General features: G+C 41.9%; 1 non-coding gene across 1 annotated transcript; it reads left to right on the forward strand.

Moving 5' to 3' along the window:
• The first annotated feature begins 20,095 nt into the window (after positions 1–20,095).
• On the forward strand, positions 20,096–20,199 carry LOC128687080 (U6 spliceosomal RNA). Its single transcript, XR_008406767.2, has one exon. It is a non-coding gene; the product is annotated as a U6 spliceosomal RNA (small nuclear RNA).
• Positions 20,200–23,886: the final 3,687 nt, after the last annotated feature.

Raw genomic sequence — 23,886 nt, forward strand, 5'->3', positions numbered from 1 at the left:
TCTGAATTTCATAAGATGATTGGTGGAATTTCGGTGTTGTACACAGGCGTTGTTTAAGTTGTCGTTCCTACATGCGTATATGTGTTCATTGAGGCGGGTGTCGAGGTTTCTTGCTGTTTCACCTACGTAGATCTTGTCACAGCCTCCACAGGGTATAGTGTAAACTCCTGCATTGACTGGTTCGTGGTGCTTGGGTTTTGTCCTGGTTAGATCCTTTATTGAAGTGGTAGAAGCGATGGCGACTCTGGTGTTAGCTTGTGAAAGTACTTTTGAGACGTTTAGTGCAACCTGGCTGTTGGGAAGAATTATAACTTTGTTGGGAGCGGTGTTGATGCGTGGAGAATTCATGATCTGAAGAGCTCTTTTCTTGCAGTCTTTGATGAAAAAAGAAGGAAATTGTAACTCAGTGAATGTTTGGTGAATGTAAGTACATTCCTCGTCAAGAAACTCAGGACTACAAATTCTGTATGCTCTTAGGAAAAACCCGATGATGATGCCTCTTTTGGTCTTGGTATCTTGACTGGAATAGAAGTGTGTGAGATCATTTTTATTGGTGGGTTTCCGATAAACTTGAAATCTTAGGTTGTTGTCTACTTTGTGAATGAGGACGTCGAGGAAAGGTAGCTTGTCATTGGACTCTTCTTCTAGTGTAAACTGGATCGCTGGTTCAACTGCGTTGAGCCTTGCCTGAAGATCCCGTACATCAAAACGTTTTGGAGTTATTACGAGGACATCGTCCACGTAACGTAACCAAGTGACGCTTGAAGGGATGATGTTGGCGAAGTGTTCGGACTCTAGGTGTTCCATGTATAAGTTGGCTAGGACGGCACTTATTGGGGACCCCATTCCCATGCCGTAGGTTTGTTTGTAGAGCTTGTTATTGAAGGAAAAACAGTTGAAGTTAACACAGAGTTCAATCAACAAAGTTATAATTCTTCCCAACAGCCAGGTTGCACTAAACGTCTCAAAAGTACTTTCACAAGCTAACACCAGAGTCGCCATCGCTTCTACCACTTCAATAAAGGATCTAACCAGGACAAAACCCAAGCACCACGAACCAGTCAATGCAGGAGTTTACACTATACCCTGTGGAGGCTGTGACAAGATCTACGTAGGTGAAACAGCAAGAAACCTCGACACCCGCCTCAATGAACACATATACGCATGTAGGAACGACAACTTAAACAACGCCTGTGTACAACACCGAAATTCCACCAATCATCTTATGAAATTCAGAGACGCCCAATTAGTGATAAAAGAAAATAATTTCCGCACACGCAAGTGCCTTGAATCAGCACTGATCGCTGTTTCGAATACAATTAAACAAAACAACGGCAGCTTCACCATCTCCGAAGTCTTAGCAAGAATCCTCCTGAAAACAGTAAACCCTGCCATCACATAGTCTCTCCTGTTATACTACACAAAGCACAGAGAGTGAACACTGAAACAAGCTGCCTCATTCCAGTTTATATTTGTCCAACCTATTTTTATGTTACCCAAGTAATAGCTTTTATATCCTTTTACTCATGTACGAATTAATTGCTCTACCATATTGTATTACTTTTGTCACTACCACTACAACTACTACTACTACTACCACTAGTGAACATCGAAATGGTACCTCACTAGTATTCACCTCACTCTGAGCCTTTATATACCCTCTGTGTCCGTGTATTGTTTGTAATGGCTTGATAAAGCTCCTGGAGAGCGAAACGTTGCCACAATAAATGTCAAATTAGTTGCACTTGTGTCCTTTTACTTTACAAATCTCCACTTCTTGCAGTGTCTTATATTTTATAATATTTGCATTAGACTGAAGAAACCGCCAAAGATGGCGAAAAATTTAGCAATAAAGACTCGAATGTATCTGACTCATCAGAAAAGAAATAGCATCAGTGAAAAGAATACGAGAATACTACGAGCAGACTGCTGGAACATGCATTAAATTATCTCTGTAATCAGTAATTTTCTATTTAGTAGATTTTCTTAATGAGCGTTGCAGAACAATAGTTAAAAACTACCTAAAAGTAATTCTGACACGTTCCTTAACCTACTCCTCTTTTATTAACACATCATGCGGTGGTGACCACTTTTCGATTTTTAAGAGTATGGAGAATATCAGATAATTTAAACAAGATTACTCTTAATATAATTTGCTAAGCTTAATTAATTTTTACGGTATGTCCCTTGTGAATGTTCTGTAGCAGGAGTGCAACTAATGTGCAACTAATGCAACATTTTTCTGTCCCATGGTTTATATTGGATCCTAGTGACTTGACCTCTGCCAAAACTGTCTTCCTTTCTTCAAGCCTTCACAGACGCCGTCTTATTGTGGCAACGTATCGCTCTCTAGGAGCTTTGTCAAGTCAGTACGGCTCGATGAAGCTCCTGATGGAGCAAAACGTTGCAGCAATAAAATGTCACATTAGTTGCACATATGTACTTTACCTAACATATTGTCGGTAATTCTACCAACATTATTACACGAGTTTCTTGGCAGTGCAAAGAAACCCAGTTCTCACACTTTCTAACTTCAAAGTGTTGCTATAAAGGAGGGTTCTTTGCGTCAAAGACGCTGTTTGAAGAGGCCAGAATCACAGAAACTCATACATACTACATCAAATTATATTACAAAAATAAAATTGAAAAATTCATTTAAGTTAGGTTTTTATTTCCATCACTGGTGAATATTCAACTACATTTCTTTTTTGTTTTGGTCTTTAATTCAGAAAGAAGCAATTTAAAATAAAATGTTGATAAAATAATTAACTTTGAATTTGTTTATTATTCTATATCTCAGAAATTTACGTATGTTACTGAAGCATGTTTCCGCATATTTGTCAAGAGAGGAGAAACAGTCTTCAAACATATAACAGCCATTCATTACCTTATATTAAATGTCACAACTAGCACATTCTTATACCGCTAGTTGCAACAGTCATTAGGCTAGCACGCTGCCATACTGTGTTATATTGTCATAAAAATAGCACCTCAATATTTACAGTATCACCAGTCATTTGCTGTATCCAGTATCAACATGTCCATTAAGACTGCATCTTGCTACTTCCATTGTCATTAGGGTTATTAAGCTAACACTAGGCTGCTTATGCAGTCACCAGAATCAATTAGCTAGCAAATAGTTACTGTCACCATAGTCATTAAGCAAATGCCTTGCTATTTATAGTGTCACAACAGTCATTAAGCTAGCACTTTGATACTTTGAGTTCCACTACAGTCCAGCTAGTCCCTTGCTACTTGCATTATCACCATAGTTATTAAACTAGCATCTTGCTACTTACAGTAACCATTAGAAACATTAACCTAGCACATGGCAACGTATATTGTCACCACAGTCATTAAGCCAGCACCATGCTAATTTCAGTATCTTCACAGTCATTAAGCTAGCAGTTTGCTACTTAAAGTGTCACTAGAGTCATAAACTTTTTTTTTACTTTATTTAAAAAACGCAGTATACAGTATACATGTATATCATACATAATTGACATAATCACAATACATGAACCATTTACAAGAAAACAAAATTCCAGATAACTAATGGATATCATACATCAAAAATTGCTACTTTTTTTTGTTTGTTTGTTTATTTTAATTAAAAAACATACAGTGTTTACATGAGTAATACATCATACAAGAACAGAAAGATGAATCCAAGGTAAAAGACAATGAAGACTTCCACCTCCTCGGAGGAGGAAAACTAACCCTGATAGAATGAATAAACTCATAGTATAAAACTCACTATCCAACATAAGAACATAAGAACATAAGAAAGGAGGAACACTGCAGCAGGCCTGTTGGCCCATACTAGGCAGGTCCTTTACAATTCATCCCACTAACAAACATTTGACCTACCCAATTTTCAATGCTACCCAAGAAATAAGCTCTGATGTGCAAATCCCACTCAAATCCAACCCATCCCACTCATGTATTTATCCAACCTAAATTTGAAACTACCCAAAGTCCTAGCCTCAATAACCCAACTAGGTAGACTGTTCCACTCATCTACTACCCTATTTCCAAACCAATACTTTCCTATGTCCTTTCTAAATCTAAACTTATCTAATTTAAATCCATTACTGCGGGTTCTCTCTTGGAGAGATATTCTCAAGACCTTGTTAATATCCCCTTTATTAATACCTATCTTCCACTTATACACTTCGATCAGGTCTCCCCTCATTCTTCGTCCAACAAGTGAATGTAACTTAAGAGTCTTCAATCTTTCTTCATAAGGAAGATTTCTAATGCTATGTATTAATTTAGTCATCCTACGCTGAATGTTTTCTAACGAATTTATGTCCATTCTGTAATATGGAGACCAGAATTGAACTGCATAATCTAGGTGAGGCCTTACTAATGATGTATAAAGCTGCAGTATGACCTCTGGACTTCTGTTGCTTACACTTCTTGATATAAATCCCAGTAATCTATTTGCCTTATTACGTACGCTTAGGCATTGCTGTCTTGGTTTAAGGTTGCTGCTTACCATAACCCCCAAGTCCTTTTCGCAATCTGTATGGTTAAGTTCTACATTATTTAACTTATAAGTGCTAGGGTTATGGACACTCCCGAGCTTCAGAACCTTGCATTTATCTACATTGAACTGCATCTGCCACTTTTCTGACCAAGAGTAGAGTTTGTCTAAATCCTCCTGAAGTTCCCTAACATCTACGTTTGAATCAATTATCCTACCTATCTTCGTGTCATCGGCGAATTTGCTCATATCACTAGTAATTCCTTCATCAAGATCATTGATATATATTATAAACAACAACGGGCCCAAGACTGATCCCTGTGGAACGCCACTTGTTACCGATCCCCACTCGGATTTAACCCCATTTATGGACACTCTCTGCTTCCTGTCTGTGAGCCATGATTCAATCCACGAGAGCACCCTTCCCCCAATGCCATGAGCTGCTACTTTCTTCAACAGTCTTTGGTGCGGAACTCTATCAAATGCCTTACTAAAATCTAAGTAAATAATATCAAATTCTTTATCGTGGTCAACAGCCTCAAAAGCTTTACTGAAGAAAGTTAATAAATTAGTTAGACAAGACCGGCCTCTTGTGAATCCATGCTGAGTATCATTAATCAAGCTATGCTTATCGAGATGGCTTCTTATAATCTCAGCTATAATTGACTCTAGTAATTTGCCTACAATTGAGGTCAGGCTTATTGGGCGGTAATTTGACGGTAACGACTTGTCCCCTGTTTTAAAAATAGGAATTACATTAGCCATCTTCCACATATCAGACACTGCACCTGTTTGAAGAGATAAATTAAAAATATTAGTTAATGGTTCACAGACTTCCATTTTGCATTCCTTTAGAACCCTTGAAAAAACCTCATCAGGACCCGGTGACTTATTTTGCTTCAGTCTGTCTATCTGCTTCACAACCATTTCACTAGTGACTGTGATGTTACATAATTTATCTTCTTCTGATCCACTATAAAAATTAATTACCGGAATATTATTAGTGTCTTCCTGTGTAAAAACCGAGAGAAAATAATTATTTAAAATCGAGCACATTTCATTCTCTTTGTCAGTAAGATGCCCATAGTTATTTTTAAGGGGACCTATCTTATCTCTGACTTTTGTTCTATAGACCTGGAAAAAACTTTTTGGGTTAGTTTTAGAATCCCTAGCAACTTTAATTTCATAGTCCCTTTTAGCTTTTCTTATCCCCTTTTTAATGTCCCTCTTAATGTCAATATACTGATTCATAAGATGACCCTCGCCTCTTTTGATACGCCTATAAATTCCTTTCTTATGCCCTAGTAGATATTTCAGCCTATTATTCATCCATTTTGAGTCATTTCTATTTGATCTAATTTCCTTATAAGGGATAAACGTTCTTTGAGCAGCATGTATTGTGTTCAGAAAACTGTCATATTGATAGCTCTCTTCGTTACCCCAGTCAACAGATGATAAGTGTTCTCTAAGCCCATCGTAATCTGCTAAGCGAAAATCTGGGACTGTTACTGAGTTATCCCTACTATCATACTTCCATTCAATTCTACATGTAATTGATTTGTGGTCGCTGGCACCCAGTTCCTCTGAAACTTCTAAATTATTAACAAGGGATTCATTGTTTGCCAGAACTAAGTCAAGCAGGTTATTACCCCTTGTAGGTTCTGTCACAAACTGCTTCAAAAAACAATCCTGAACTACTTCTAAGAAATCGTATGATTCTAAATTCCCAGTTAAGAAATTCCAATCAATATGACTAAAGTTAAAGTCTCCTAGAATTACTACATTATCGTGCCTTGTGGCCCTAACAATTTCCTCCCATAGTTGTCTCCCCTGGTCCCTATCTAAATTTGGGGGACGGTATATCACACCTAAAATTAATTTTTCATGCCCCTCTGAAAATTCTATCAGAGGGGCATGAAAAATTAATTTTATTGGAAGTACATAATTGGTGATTATGACTGATAACAAAAACTTTTGTATGAAAACACACATCAAAAAGGAACAATGTACGACAAGTAACATAAAACTCATTTAACATCAGGTATATGTTCTGTTGTGCTATTAATTTAAGTTAGATAACTCCCTATAACAAAGTACAGTTATAAAATCGTTTATGTTGCACTGAGAATAGAAAAATTTGAATACAGCCTATAAGGTGGGTACATAATTTTTACATGGCCTCCAGATTATGTATTATTATATTCAAAAGGTAAGATGACACTAAAGGTGTCAGTTGTAATACCTAACTACCCTGGAAATAAATGGTATAAAATACCGACACAATGGCAATATAAACACAAATGCAGTATAATGTGATCCTTTATTGACTACGTTTCGCCCACACAGTGGGCTTTTTCAAGTCACAAACAGAACTACCTGGGGTGGAAGGAACGCGAGTATTTATAGTCCAGCTGAGGTCAGGTGAAGAATGCTGCATCTGATGATGTACCGAGTTGGGTTGTAGAGTCTAAAAACTTGGGTAGCTTGGAAAGGAGATTGAATAAGTTGTGAGCAGACCTTCTGCAGTGTTCTTATGTGGGATAGCGATGAAGAAGTTTCTTGGATTCTTCCGAAGAATCCTGGAATCATCACTCATTTCTATATCCGACAACTTCAACCAGAATAGTGGCTTCTATAACATAGCTGAACCACTTGCCAAGAAACTTCTTCATCGCTATCCCACATAAGAACACTGTAGAAGGTCTGCTCACAACTTATCCAATCTCCTTTCCAAGCTACCCAAGTTTTTAGACTCTACAACCCAACTCGGTACATCATCAGATGCAGCATTCTTCACCTGACCTCAGCTGGACTATAAATACTCGCGTTCCTTCCACCCCAGGTAGTTCTGTTTGTGACTTGAAAAAGCCCACTGTGTGGGCGAAACGTAGTCAATAAAGGATCACATTATACTGCATTTGTGTTTATATTGCCACCTAACTACCCTAACGGTTAATATGCTCATCGAATAGCATATTAGTCTTAACATTACCAGTGAGAAGACTTCTGCATGCCCCCCCCCCCGTTGAATCTATTTCATTACATCAACACATTATCATCAAATTCTTAAGAATATAAAGGCATTTATAATTATTAAGTAATTTGTTAAAACCACAGTAGTAGCTAACTGTGCATTCCTTTGTAAAATTTTCCCGACAAAGCTATATGGGCTGGTCGTTTAACAAAAGGCGTCCCAAAGGATTGGTTATTTATTACAGGCCATTCGTGATGCTTAAAAAATACACTATCAACAATAACGCTAATTAATTGAGTCTGACGTCAGTGTGACAGTTATATATTACAATATGAACGTGCCATTACAGACACTGGAAAAGACCCACAAGGACACCTCCCGTTACGAATAAACCATTACCAAAATATTATTTATTTATTTATTTTTTAATTTATGTATATACTCAAAAAAACCCATTCACTGCTGTGTTTATTATAATTTATCAACAAAATAATTTCTTTCTCATCCGTTTTTCAGGATTTCTATACCAAATACCAATTACTCAACACATACTCAACACATAGCAAACTTTCAAAAGCATATAGCCTATACCATAATTACAAACACACTTGGACACGCAACCTTTCATTCCAAGAATCTTAACGTGTCTTGAGAAGTGCCACAGGACGGGTCCAGCCCCTCGGTGCCTTACCCTCGTCTCAGTTGCAATAATCCCCGTACCGTAAAACTTTTATAGTTTACCGGGAATGCGGATCCCCACCTCCCACCGTAAATTATTCTATTCCTACAAACCGTTCTATAAATACCCGCTGCAATTGCCCTGATCCTAACCGGTGCCTCAGTTTCCCTCATACCCCATGAGCTATAAAGGAAATCCACCACCACATACCGGATTGCTCTTTTTACCTCGCTGGATTCTCCGCTGACATCCAAGGATAATGCACGGAGAGTTGAGATGCGTTTCCTACTTATCAACCTTAAAACCCTGTTCAACCACGTACGAACGTCCTCCAAAGCATCACAAAAATAAACAGCATGGTATGCAGTTTCTTCCAAACCACAATGTGTGCAATGCGCCTCTCCTGCCAAACCCATCCTGTTTAAAACTGATTTTGAGGCTAAAATACCCATAATAAATTTAAATACTACTTCACGAACCTTCGGTGCTAATTGAAGCTTACAGAACTCATCCCATATTTCTTTCCAATTATACAACGGAAAAGCAGAAACCCCTTGCACAGGTGTCCTATGCCAACATCTCACAATCTGCCCCGCCCTAATTCTTTTAACATTTTTCAATTTGAGCAACAGTCGCAATATATCCTCACATTCAAATAAGGCTTTACCACTCCACCATTTACATACATCCGCGATTACCCTACCTACCCTTTCTCCTCTCTCTCCACCCTTACTCAGAAATGGCTGCTTTACATACAGAGCCTTTGCCCGTGGTCCCAAAGCCATGAGACCTAGTCCCCCAAAACGTACATGTGTCATAATCACCTCCCGACTCAACCAAGCCCTCCCATAGTTCCATACATACCTTAATACCCATCTTTGCAGCTCTTGAATATCCGTGTCCCTTAAGGGATATACCTCCGCCACACCCCATACCTTGCTATAAACGAGAGAATTGACTACCACTGCCCGTTGTTGCAAAGAAACAGTACCAGCCCTTAACCCTTTAAGTCGGTCTACAGCCTTTTTGACCACCATTTCAGAATTTACCCTATGTCCCTCCATCTCATCCGCCATGTATACAATCCCACAAATTTTTAATTGAACCACTACCGACCAACCATACCTTTCGCCCAACCCCTACCCCCTACCCACGTTCCTGCCTCCAATAATTTCGATTTCGCTCTGTTAACACGCATCCCTGTTACTTCAAGAAAACCCGCAACAACCCTTCCTACAATTCGCAAATCCTCCTCCCCATTTATCAAAATTGTTGTATCATCCACATAACCGATTATGCACGCACTCTTATTACTCTGTACCCCACCCCCAAACTTGTCATCCACCTTATCGTAAAAAGGGTTTTGCGCACAGGCAAAAAGCAACTATGACAGAGGGCAAAATTGCCTCAAGCCCCGTTCCATACGTACAGGTTGCCCTAATTTACCATTCACCTGTACTTTTACTAGTGCTGACTCATACAAGGTATCGACCCATCTTACTATTCTTTCCCCAAAACCCTGTTTTATTAATATGAGCATTAATAAATCTCTGTCGCCACAATCATAAGCATTTTGCCAGTCGAGACCTAAAACACCTCCCCCTGACAATCCCCCAAGAATTCCCTAATCCGTCTATGTCCGTCTCTCATACTTCTGTCAGGTATACCTATTTGTCCCTTATGAGTAACCCATCCAATGACTTTCCTCATCCTGTTGCCTAACACTTTCGCGAAAATTTTATAGACTGAAGACATGAGGGAAATTGCCCTATATGCACTCAGACCCCTGCCTTCCCCTTTTTTGGGCACTAACACCACAACCCCTGTACGCTGGGACATGCCCATACTCCCCAATTCAAGCATACAATTCAACACCTCAACCAAGCTTTGTTTGATGATTTCCCAATGTATTCTATAAAATTCATTGGATATACCATCTATGCCTGGTGCTTTTCCTTTACTCAACTTGAAAATCGCCTCTTCAATTTCCTCTACATGTATCCTACCTTCTAATGCATCCCGATCCTTTGCACTTATGACTTTTCTGAAATTCCCCCCCAGCAGACTCCCCTCATGATCCCTTCCCGCTCTTCGTCGAAGCTTTTCCTCAAACCAAAGGTCAGTATAATGACTCATGCTGTTCGTATTAGTCAGTACTTAACCAGTGCAATACCCGCTCAAATCAGAGCATACCTCCAAATTCAAAAGGGATGTCGCCTGCTGTCTAGCCCTAAATTTCCGTAGGACAAAACCCGAAGGCTTGTCTCCCCAGAGTACCTCTTCCATCCCTGCCTTGATTCGAATCGCATCAAATCTCTCGTTATGTAATTCGGCTAATTGATTGCGCAAAAGCTTAATTTGTTCATACTCACCACCTCCGTCCCTTGTATAATAAGCATTCAGCTGTCCCTCCAGGTAATTTTGTAGCCCATATCTCCACCTCGCTTCTTCCTTACCCCGTGTCCTATAAAAAATTCGCTATTCCTGGTTTAGCACACATTTCCCACCAATCTAACAAGCATCCCCAATCCTTCCGGGTTTCCCAAAGTATGTTCCACCAAACCCGAAAGGTAGACCCCGCCCCTTCTTCCTCTAAAAGCCTTACATTTAGTTTCCAATAACAGGGATAAAACTGTACCATTCCTTCCCAATCCAAGGTTGCTATCACTGCATGGTGATCCGAGATTCCCATATCAAGAGTTTGAACTCGCCTTACTTCAATGTTTCGTGTTACATAAATTCTGTCTAGTCTTGTTGCGTAGCCTCTGCGAACAAAAGTGTGTTCCACCCCCCACCCACCCCCTCCCACCACATCATAGAAACCTGCGTCCCCAAGCAGATTACGTAGGACGGGTAAAACACACCCTGCCCCCCTTGGCTCAACATCACCATGACGGATAACACAATTCCAGTCCCCGCCCAAGACTGATATTAAAGGTAAACCTCTAGTATGATACGTTAAAGTGTTAAGAAATCTATTTTAACTTTGACTTTGCTATCCACAGGCATATAAACTCCTAGAAAAGTAACTCTAACCCCACCCCATGAACCATCCACCCTTACCACCCTTCCACCCCCCCTCCTCCTATCCCAAAACATTCCAAGGGCTGGACTCTTTCACTGCAATAGCCACTCCACCTTTGAATTTTAATGAATTACTCACATACATGTAATAACCTTTCAACCTCAATTCTCTACCATACTTATTTATAATTGTGCTACTGTATAAAGCAAACATCCACGTCATAACGTCTCAAAAACCACTCCATCCATACTTTTTTAAACTTTGTCTTTAAGCCGTTGGCATTAATGGTAACACACAGGAATTTATAGGTAAGGAGGTTTTTCTCTATGCTTATGGGTCTTTCCCAGTCCTACACGCATCTTTGGTTGTCCGACTTTGGTAGACTTTTTCTCGATACTCCTCCCCCTCCCCCAGCTCACTACCCAATTTTTGATGCCTTACAACTTCCCCTTCCACGGGGGGCAGCTCAGCCACTTTCGCCTACGTTTTCTTCCCCGAGAATTGACCAGGCGTCAATACCTCGTCCATGTCTGATACTCCCGCCGGTCTTTTGCGAGAGCCTGCATCCACAAGCATATCCTCGCCAGACTTTTCATCCTGGTGAACCTCCACCACCACCTCCTGCTTCCCTATAACCGAGATGTTGTCTTGCAACTTCGTGTTAGATGATTCCTCACAACACGCTGTTTGATCTTCAGGACCACTCACTGCTTCATCTAAAAGGTCATGCAACACATCCTCCAGCAAATTAACTTGCGTCAGATCCTCGGAACTTATAGGCTCTACAGAAAACGTTGGCTCTGTTGTATCATTCCCTGACAGGGTGGCGCACATCGTAGATTGCGTGTCCTGGTCATTCATTTCATCACTCCAAAGTTTATGAACATACCCTGCATAGGAACTAGGTTCAGGTACAACAGCCTCAGCCTGTTGACTCACAGGTGAAGGGTCCCTAGAACGTACAACCGGTCGGGGGGGGGGGGACTGGGCAGCCAGGTGCTCATAAGAATTGCATAATCTTCACGTCTTCTTTTGGCCTGCATAATGTACAAATACCTGGGTTCTGTATTTCTCAAGGCGTATGAAAGATGGGATGGGTTGTCGGAGCATCATCTTGATGGTAAAAGAGCCCTCCGGGAGCCCCTCGTAAGGGCCCTCTCTCCACACACCCCTGGTCGCTGCATGCACCATACCATACCTGCCAAAAACTTCTCGCAGATCGTATTCCTCTGCCTCAAATGGTACGTTTCTTACCCTAACCCAAGTAACATATGTTGATACATCGTGCAGGCATACCTCTACAGCTCTATTTACCACCATTCTCCTCTCTTGAAAGGTTTGTACAATCTTGTTGTAGAAGTCGGCATTCACGAATTTTACGAATATCCTCTTCATTCCATTCAGCGCTACTCTATAAAGTTCCTCATTAGGGATGCCGTAGATGTCACGAAGTATGCAAGGCATTAATGTGTGCATCGTAGATCCATTCAGGGAACCATGGGTAAAATCAACACAGACTGTGCTCACTCTCCGACCTTGTCATTCCGCCATCTTGTGAAAATGTAGTTCACAGTCCGCCGCTAGTTGGGAGCCAAAGCAAGCTCAGAGTGCGTCCTTCCAGCCCGCAGGTTGAGAGACAAAATAGGTGGAGTCATAAACTAGCACCCTGCAACATTCATTGTTTCAATAGCCATAAAGCTGCCACCACCGTGCTACGAAAAGTACACCATAGTGATTAGGCTAGCACATTGGTGTGATTACTATCATCACAGACATTAAGCTATCCCCTTGCTACAGATAGTATTACCACTGTCATTCTGCTACCAGTAATGTGAACAGAACCATTAAGCTAGCACCTTGCTGCTTCCGTTGTCACCACAGTCATTAAAAGATCTCCATACTAATTATTATGTCTCACGAAATCGTTATGACACGATTGCAAACAAATCATACCAAGGGTGGGGTTTGTACCCGCGATCAGAGAGTCACAAAACTCCAGACCGTCGCATTAGCCACTGGAGCAGCTGGCTTCAATAAGATTCATCCAACTAGGTATATTTCTGCACCATAGGAAGGTTACCATCGGCACCACTGTGTTAATTATGGTGCCTGTGACGGGTTGTACATCACTGCAATGACTACCTTATATCCCCCAGACTGAACTGTACCTACTATGTAGTCCTTTTCGCTCATTTGGTCCATTCCTTTCACTTCTCAAATCCCTCTTCCTTTTTAATGAGCAGTGCCCTCCTTCTCCCCCTCTGCTCCCTCTATCTTTCCTTAAGAAATGATATCTGGATTGGAAGATTGCGTCTGTTATCACCCTGGTGAGTTTCATTTCTCTGAGTGCTATGATGTCTGGGGACGTCTCCTTGACTCTTTCATGCCACTTCTCACATTTTTTTGTTATTCTATCCGCATTTGTATACCAAACCTTCAACTTCTTTTCGGAAACTGGGGTCTGGGGTTTACGTTGGGGATGAGGAAGCGACAGACCTGGCAGGAAACTATGGGAGGGGGCTGTGGGGGTGGAGTTTGTGATGAAGAGGGTATGGGCAGTGGGTACAGTGTGTGCGTTTTGGGTTAGATTGGTTGCATTGGGGATGTCTTGCTTAGGGTCTTGTGTATGTGTTTCTGAGGGAGGTTATATTTGCTCTTCCTCCTGAGTCTGGGTTCTCCGGCTCATCTCTATCTTTGCCTCTCTTTCCTCCTTGTTAATTTGTACCCTCTCTTTCAGTTTCTGCTGTCCTTCTTGTGTTCTGTCACAGTCGAGGTACATTCTCCAGTACTTTTGGTATGTCCCTTAGTTGTGTTTTCTCCTGCAGGAGCCTGTTTTGAGCAGATTCTGCCTTGAGAATCACTTTGACTCGCCGTTTTTTTCTTCTTGCAAACCCTCCTCTTCTCAGAAAAATTGTCAGCTGGGTTATGCCGTCCTCTCTTATTGCTTTCATGATACTTTCAATTGCATTTTTCTCCCCATCAACTTTCTGGAGCCTATAAACAAAAACCGACCTCTCCTTTTCATCGTCCCACTGCATTTCCCTTTGCATCTCCTGAGTCAGTTTAGTTGCTTCCATTGTGATGTCCTTAGTATGTGTGTATGCACCAGGAGATGGGAATGTGCGGGTTAAGAATACCTTTGTTAGGGAGGAGTTAATCTATTTTCTTAGGTATTTGACTGCATTGGCTTTAATGGGAGGAGACTAGAACTGTGTGATTAGGAGGGGGGATGTTGCACTGAGGGGGGAGGCAGAGCATTATTCTCTAGTGCTGAATGAACTGGTGCACGATGTGAACTTGAAGGATGTGTGTGATAGGACTGTGATGGTGACTGGTCATACTTTTATGAGGGGGGTATGGGCATGCTTGTATCGGATTTATGTGACGTCTTGTGTGAAAATACGTTCTTTCCTTCAATCTCTTCTCTATCTGATGTCCCTGTGCTAGTGGTCTGTCATTTTCCCTCCTCAGCTTTTCCTGGGCATTGCTGTGGTCTGTTAGGGCCTCTGCATATAGCTTAGCTCTTTCATTTTCATCAGTATCCTCGTTTGTTTCCGTTGCATTCCTCGTCCTTTCATGGGCTCCACAGTGGTCTGATAGGTCCTCTGTGTACAGTATAACTCCTTTTTTCCGTAAAGTCCCCTCGTTTGTGACTGATATAGCAGTTCCTGGAGTCATTCCCATACTGTTCTTTGCTTCTTTCGACTGTTTCAGATTTTTTAGTTCCTCTACTGAGCTCTGTATGTGTCTTTTGCTGCTGTGGCTTGCAGCTCCTATTTCCTGCCCTCTGGAGCTATCACCTTTTATATTTTATTGCTAAGCTCTTCCAGCTTCCTTCTCCACTCTTCTTCCCTTTCCACGAGGTCTGCCACCCAGTCTTTCCTCCCATGCTCATCTGCCAGTCCCCTGGTTCTCTGTCCTGCTCAATGGCAACCCAATTTTTTTTCTTTTGGGTCACCACCGCAAGAAAACATTATGGTATTTTCCTGTGGTCGTTTGTGATGTGTGTTCGTGAGTGTGAGTGTGTGTGTGTGTGTGTGTGTGTGTGTGTGTGTGTGTGTGTGTGTGTGTGTGTGTTTGTGTGTGTGTGTGTACTCACCTAGTACTCATCTAGTGTGTGTGTGTGTGTGTGTGTGTGTGTATGCATGTGTGTGTGTGTGTGTGTATGTGTGTGTGTGTGTGTGCATGTGTGTGTGTTTATGTGTGTGTTTGTGTGTGTGTGTGCAGGTGTTTGTTGGAGGGAAGGACAGGGGAAGGGAGGTAGGGACAGACGGGAGAGGGATAGAGAGTTAGAAGGGGAGACAGTGGTAGAGGAGGAGAGAGATGAGGGGAACGATAGAGGAGTAAGAGGAAAGAGGGGGAAGGAAGAGAGGGAAAGGCAAAGGGGGTAGAGAGGGAGAGGGAGATATAGGGCGAGGGAGAGGAAAGGGAGGGAGAGAATGGGAGGAGGAGGAGGAGGTAGAGGAAGAGGCGGAGGAGCAAGAGAGAGAGAGAGAGAGAGAGAGAGAGAGAGAGAGAGAGAGAGAGAGAGAGAGAGAGAGAGAGAGAGAGAGAGAGAGAGAGAGAGAGAGAAAGAGAGAGTGATAGTGTGTGATAGAGTGTAAGAGTATGAGAGTTTGTTGTGGAGAATGTGTGTATGAGGAAAAGGGCGGCGACGCCTGCCCAAAGGCGAGGGAAAATGGAGTGGATGGATGTGACTAAGGGTACAGGGAGTGGAAGGAATAATAAGCAATGCGAAAACAGGGCTTGAGGTGAAGAGTAAAGTGAGTAAAGTAAGTTTAGCGATCGACAGGGTGCCCATCATTAAATCAGTACCTTGGTTCATTGGCCAATCACAGGTAAGCCCTCCAAAGCTGAAGCAATATGGTTCACTTTCAGTAAGAATTGGCAGACTTGCCTACCTGCTTGTTGATTGTGGTGCAATCTCCCTCGCTTCTGCTTTGTCATCTGTCACTGTCGTGCACACTTATTATTATGCTACCTGTACACATTGTACATAGTGTACATACCTGGGGTGAAGACAAATATACATTATAGTTTACTGCTGAGTTTGTTTGCTCCAGTCCTGTTACAACCAGGTCTCACTGGTCATTCATTACCCGTGTTCGTAATAGTGAGTCATACAAGGGTGAGGACGTGAAGGTTAGCATCGGGCAGTGTGGAAGAATATCTCAACTATTGGCCTTCGGTGTATGACGATCAGTGTGAATGGTCTATGTGTGGCTGTGAAGAGAGATTTGTTTGAGGGACTTGTACATCGGTATCATGTGTATGTTGTATTTATGCCAGCATAATATTAAGGAATTGAGGGACTTTTGTGGCACCTGGATATGTGGCATATACGGTGCCCTCTGTGCATTGAAAAGGGGTGTGAACATTTCGGTAAGTGAAGCATGCCCATTTGTGTATCGCCATAGTGGAAACAGAGGTGATGGGCGAGTGATCCGAGTGGATGGGACCTGGCAGAATGATGTGATGTTCTTAGTATGTGCGTATGCACCGGCGGATTGGAATGTGCGGGTTAAGAATACCTTTATTAGGGAGGAGTTAGTCTATTTTCTTAGGTATTTAACCACATGGGCTTTAGTGGGAGGAGATTGGAACTGTGTAATTAGGGATGAGGACGTTTCACCAAGGGAGGGCGGAGCATTATTCTACAGTGATGAATTAACTGGAGTGCGATGTGAGCTTGAAGGATGTGTATGATAGGATTGTAGTGGTGATGGTTCATATTTTTGTGAGGGGGGATTATGGGCACGTTTGGATCGGATTTATGTGATGTCTTGTGTGAAGATATGTTCAATGAGCACGAACACCGGAACAGCGGCTTATTTTGAACATAGGACAGTTCTTGCTGAGATGAGGTGGGAATCTTTGGGTGCTGAGTGATGGGGAGGCAGTGGTGAGTTTCGAGGAGTGGTGGTGGGGAAGTGAGTGGGGGGATGGCGGGGAGTTGGTGAATTGGTGGGATGAGGTGGCCAAACGGCGATATGTAAGTTTTATATGGGCGAGGCTAGAAGGGTTAATAATATGAAATAGTGGCTGGCAAATTATTATGAGGACAGACTGAGACAATGTCATAGTCAGGGGGCAGTGATGGGGCTGTACCCGGTGGATGAAATTGAAGGATTGAAGGAACGGGTTAGGGGCAAACATAATGAGCGTTTTGATGCGATGAGGGTTCAGGTGGCGGTGGAGGAGGATGTTGTGGGTAGATAAACGTTCAGCCTGTGTGTTGAGGGGGCAGCAGCAGAGGAGACAGGCAACTAACATTCCAAGCTTGGTGGTACATTGCAAAGTCAGGGGTTTCAGGGAGGGGCAGAGGTTCTGAACAGTATGGAGGTGATGAGGTTTATGCGGTGTTACAAAAAACGCGATATCTAATAAGCATAGAGATCTCCAGTGAATACTAGAAAGGACTGCCCTTCTAGCATCCAGCCTGTTACTGGGTTTTTGTAACAAGTAGTCAGTATCCTGGTCCAATTATCCATTAGAATTTAGCAAGATTCAATAGTGCTTCAGGATTACAACTTGTAGGCTACTAACTAAAGAAATTATAATTTAATAAGTTTATAAATAACAATAAAGTTGTCTAGGTGTATAAGATCAAAGTAAATTAAAGTAATCAATTGAATATAATATAGGATACAAGTTCCTACACTTCTCTCATGTACAGTAGTATTAAGCTGAAGGCTCATATCACGTCTCTATGGCTTTTAAGTACTGTCTGGTACATTGCATTTAATGACATAATATATATATATATATATATATATATATATATATATATATATATATATATATATATATATATATATATATAAGTTTGTGTGTGTGTGTCTAAGTGCTCTAAGTAGTTCGCTATGTCTCAAGACTCGACTAGACTTAAGCAGTGACTGACTAAAAGTCCTCACATAAACTAACTTCTTGACCAACCTGGCAACCATAACAGCTTGCTTGAACAACAAAACGACTGTTAAGCCGAACAGCAATATAACAAGCAACAGCAACACAGAATCCTGAACAAGGAGATAATATAACGACACTAAGTAGGGACCATCTGCAGATCCTCCACAAAAGTCACAAAACTCCCATACTACTGAATCTAAGTTCAGCATTAGAAAATCCCCGACTGTGACAGTACACAGATACCAGTACAAATTAGGTCAGAAGCTACAGCTCAGGACCTCAGTTTCTCAAGAGTGTCAATGCGACTCACAACCTCAGTACAACGTCGAAAATCACTAAGTCTGGGCCATGCTCTGTGAACAGAGTTACACAGAACCAACAACAAGAAAGTGACAGGACAATCCTCCAACAAGGGCCCACAAGGGAGAGCTGGAGAGAGGCATCTTGTTGGAAGGCACATCAAACAGACAAGAAGGAGCGCAGGTGAGGCAGACTCTACTCCAGGCAAGGTGTGATCAACCCCCCTGATCACGTGACTCTCCGTGGACTGCTGCTGCCCAGCAGCTACAGAGAAGACGGCAGCAAAACGAGCGGAGCGATAATTACAGTAGTTAGACAATGCTGTCAGCTACTTAACACTTACGAACTTTGAGCACTGAATAATATATAAATGTTAGATCCTACCTAATAATATAACTAAGTCAAATAATAATATAAAGCAATATATTTACGATTTAGCTAATATCGCAAATATAAGCAATATATAATTATATGAACAGGTAATATACATTATATACATTGTTACCCATTCAGGGGTCACAATATGCGGATAGGTGGGAGGAGGGTTTTTGGAGTAGGAAAGTTGTGGGAGAGGGGGATGTGGTGGGAGTTTGTAAGGAAATACCGTGTAACCTTTATCAGAGTCACAGGAAGGCATAAGAATTAACAACTGGGCGTCTACACTGCAAACTGAAATGTTTCTGATCCTAATGGCACTAAAGTTAACTTATGACACTGAGCTTGACTCTATCATCATTACTGATTCTGTCATCATTGAAGGCTCTTGACTCATATAATGACTCCAACAACATGCTCATTGGAGAAGCCAAGTATAGATACTCAAAAATCCAGGAAAAAATGAATCTATGCACAATTGCTATGGATCCCATCACACATTGGATTACTCCTCATGATAAAGTTGATGCGTTAGCCAAGAAGAGTACCCTGAAGGAGAATGTAGAATATAATTTTGATATATGTGTGTCTAGCATCAGAAATATAAATAGGAGAGAAATATATAATGACAATGAATGTTATAGGAATGCAATTAGAAGTCTGGGTAGATCTATATCCCACTACAATAACATGAACGTAGATAAGTATGTTTATGGAGCAACATGCGATGTGAACAGACTGATGTTGTAGTCGCCAGGCTTAGGCTATGTTACAAGTACTTCTGGCAGTTTGGGAGACACACAAATGATCAAACTAAATGTAGATTATGTGCTCAAGCATATGGTCACTGTCTTGAACACTATGTGATTAATTGTCCACTCACTGAGGAATACAGATAGACAGTATAATAACCTTTGTGGCATGTTTACATATCTCATTAATGAAAATAAGATACCAGATATACTAAGCAAATTTCTTAAATTTACTTGAAACAGATAAGTGAACTGTAGATATTGATCAAAATGTACACCTGAAACCCTTTCAGGCCTAGTTCCTAGGCCTTTTGTGTATCCATTTGCTCTTGCTCTACCGTCCACAGGATGGATATGGGGTGCACAATAAAGTAGCCACTTCGGTGGCAAAATCTAATCTAATCTTCATGTAGGATTAATTTCATGATTAAATGTTTTATATATTCTATACTAGTTCTACATATTAATAAAATTGTTTATTTAATTATGTTATCATTGATGTTTCTATCTTTCCATTTCCACAGGAGGAATCGGCCTTTTCAAATACTGTGTGAGGTGATGCCAGTGAGGGGAACATAATAAGTGAAGGGACGTACTTGCTTCAGCAGTACTTATACTAAAATTGGAATGATACAGAGATTAGCATGACCTCTGCGCAAGCATGACACGCAAAATCGTGAAGCATTCCACATTTTTCATTTTCTGCTCAGACGTTGTGCTGAGCGTTTGTCAGCTGCTTCTGCTCAGTCCCAACACCTGGTGGAGGAGCTTTTGATACATCAACAACAATGGCGACTGGTTTTCGCCGGAGAGTTAATACTGTTTGTATTGAACTAATACAGGGCACAATCACCAGCGCATAGAAAAATGTGTTAGTGCCAGCGAACATTCGTGATACATATGGCATCTAGCGTGAATCCCTGTGTGGCGTCGCCTTGAATGGACTTTCCCGGATTTTCGTCAAGTTTTGTGATACTCAGACCTATGAGCAGATTGTCAATCAGTACCAGGATGTTAGCAAGCAAGTCACCCCAGCAGTCACTGCTCAGCTGCACGAGGTTTCACGATACTATACGTGGGTACGTGTGCGAAACGTGCCTTTTGAGGCCAATGAAGTCGACATACGTGACGCTTTTGAACGTTATGGGAAGATCCACCAGGTTACTATGGGTCGATGGTCTGACGGCCTCTATGCTGGTCTTCAAGAAGGGTCCTTCATTTTGAAAATGTCCCTACGCCAGCCAATTCCTTCGTAGGTACACCTGGAGGATTTTCGTTCCCAGGTGTACGTTACGTATCCTGGACAGAGACGAACTTGCCACCTCTGCGGCGCTTTGGATCACATGGCGGCACAATGTGTTCAGCGCCAACCACCCTCGGGACGTGGTCGTCGTTCTCACGGCGAGGTTCCCCGTCAGACTCAGGAAGACGAAGTCGTCGTGGACTTGCAGCACCTGACATCGTGGAGTGCTGAGGTTGATCGGGCCATGCTAGTAGAGTCATCTTGTGTGACTCTACCTGGGATTGTCTCCCATGATGAGGTGGAACACGTGAGAAGTGAGATCCCTCTAGCAAGAGAGGCAGATGACATAGAGGCTAATATTGTATCTACATTGAGCGACCTTTTAGTGTCGCATGAGTATGATTCTGTGCCGTGTGTGCCTTTGTTGAAGTGTTCAGGTGAGGAGAGAGCACGCTTAGATGTTGATCAGTTAGTTAAGGTGCGAGATTTGAAGGGTCCGAGAGGGTCTGTTGAGGTAGATATTCACAAGGAGAACACCTCAGGTACTGACATTGCTGAGGATGCTGTTTCTAGGAAACGTGCGGCTACCCTGTCCGACTCCGACGACGTCTTGACCCCTGGACAACGTTCAGGGAAGAAGACGTGGTCGGAAATCATGGGTGGGGGGTCGCGCGGGTCCAGGACAGCAGGTATTACCACGGAGAATGCCTAAGGCACGGGCAGTGGCTTAGGTGCTTGCCGACGCAAAGAGAAAAAGGGTGTGGTGCCCCCTAGAGGAAAGCCACCTTTGGCAAAGTTAGGTGTGTACTATTAATGTTAATGGTTTGAAAAATCTCAGAAAGTGTGTACAGGTACGTGAGTGGTTGAATCGTTTTGCAGTGGATGTGTGTTTTTTGCAAAAACATGTGGGCCCGTTCGTTGTACAACAGTGCTGGTTTTAAAGTACAAATTAATGGGAAGTTAGGTGTCTTTGTCCACTTGAACAGGGGCATTCGACAGGGATGCCCCATGTCTCAAATGCTTTTTGCATGTATGCAGGACCCTTTTTACTGGGCTGTTTGTGGGCGGGGAATAGATTATTCGTGGGGTTCGAGTAGTGGTCGACCGGCCCTTGTAGGTTATGTAGATGATACTACTGTGCTATTACGTACGAGGGAGCATTTGGGTTTTGTTGGGAGACTTATTGATGTATTTGGTAAGGCTACAGGGATGTGTGTTAATAGAGAAAAGTCGAAGATTATGGGGATGGGAGAGTGGGTGGGGAATGGGGTGGGTCCAGAGAGGTGGACGGTGGTTGATCGTATCACTATATGTGGTATTCAATATATGCGAGAGGTTGATCAGACGAGGGCATGTAATTCTGGGAGGGTGGTACAGAGTGCCGTGACATTTAACCCTGCACCAGAAGGCGATGGTCATTAACGTTCTGCTTTATAGCAAAGTATGGCATGTTGGTGCACTGTATCCTCTGTTGCAGGGGGATGTCAAACGTCTTCTGCATAGAGTTTATAGATTTTTGTGGGGCTCCGGTTGCGATTGGCTCACAAGAGCGGTGGTAGAGACACCAATGCATCAGGGAGGGTTAGGTCTCATTCCTCTAGACTAGAGGCTCGTGTCATAGCGTGTTACGTGAAGCGTCGTTTTCTCGGACTGGGTGGGACGAATGGTGGGTTAACTGATATGTATCGCGACCTTCGCAGGTGGTGGGGAGGGATGGATTTAATTAGGTATGAGTCGATGCTCCGCGTGTTATTGCGCATGAGGGACGTGCGGTGTGTTAAATTATGTACTATGGAAAGGGCGGGTATGGAGAGAGTCGTGGTGCGAGTTGAAGGAATGTACCCCATGTACACGTGGAGTGATATATGGAGGCAGGTTCAACAGTTGTGTCTCCTTGCTCAAGTACGGGAAGTGGTTTTTAAATTTTTGCATAGAATCTTGCCGTCCGGGGTGGTGTTGTATAATAGGCGTTTGGGGGAGGACCGAGGTTGTCCGGCGTGCGGGGTGGAGGAATCTGCTTTTCACGTTGTGTATTTCTGTGAGACTTTAGGAATGGTACGTGAGTGGTTTAGTAGGGTTTTGCGCTTGATGGGGGGATGTTTGTCGGCGCTCCGAGCGTTGAGTTTTGATGTAGGTGGGGTTGACATGAGTGTACAACGTGCGGTGTCGTACGATGTGGCCGATTGTATTTATGTGCCATGGGCTGTGAGGCACGTTGAAGGTAACAGTAGAATTCGGGTTTTAGCGGGAACGATTTATAGGACAAAGTGTCGAAATAAGTTTGTATATGAGGGGAGATGGGAGAAAGACTTCCAGTCTGAATATAAAGCCTTGGAGTTAAAAGATTTGACATAGTTTGTGAGCGTTCAGTGGGTAATCTAACGGGCTGGTCAGCTGTAACTAATTGTGTATAATAGTTATGTGAATGTTTTGTTGTCTCCGTGTGTATATACGTCTCCTATGTGATAGTGACGTCGCTATATCTGTTAAGAGTTTGTACGTACAGAAGTTAAAAGGTCTTCCGTCATTTATTTCTCGATACCAGTTGTTTGTGTATATTTGTATAATGTGCTTCCTAGCAAAAGTGATCGGTTCTTATTATGTTTGTTTTATGCCGTAGTTATAGTGTGCTTTTCAGTAATATTATTTTATATTACATGTAACTGATTGCATTATTATTTTCTTTGTTTCATTTGAGATGTAAAATATCACATCGTAGATTAGTTTTGTTATATTGGATGTTTTTATTATTTGTGACTTGTTTTCCTTCTTTGAATTAAGACCCCGTGATAATCGCCTAAATTAATGTTTGAGTATCGTGGTGGTCTGTTGGGCACCTGAGATCTTAGATTAAGTCTTGAATACGTGTATGTTGACAGGCGGAAGCCTGTCAACATACACGTAGTGTCATTTACAGATGTAGTGTCATTTTGTATATACGTGACTGATTGTGTATGTGCGTCGTTGTGTGTGTTTGTATTTATCACAATGTTTTATTGTACAGTCTTTATAATTTCCAGTGTTTGATGTTTTTTTTGACACTCTTGTTCATACCATTGTAATGTTGTGTTTTTATTATATATTACCTTGTTAGTGGTGTTCTTAAATAAAAAGAAAAATATCACTGTACTGTATAGTGT

Source organism: Cherax quadricarinatus, chromosome 7, assembly GCF_038502225.1.
Source record: "Cherax quadricarinatus isolate ZL_2023a chromosome 7, ASM3850222v1, whole genome shotgun sequence".
NCBI classification, from domain to species: domain Eukaryota; kingdom Metazoa; phylum Arthropoda; class Malacostraca; order Decapoda; family Parastacidae; genus Cherax; species Cherax quadricarinatus.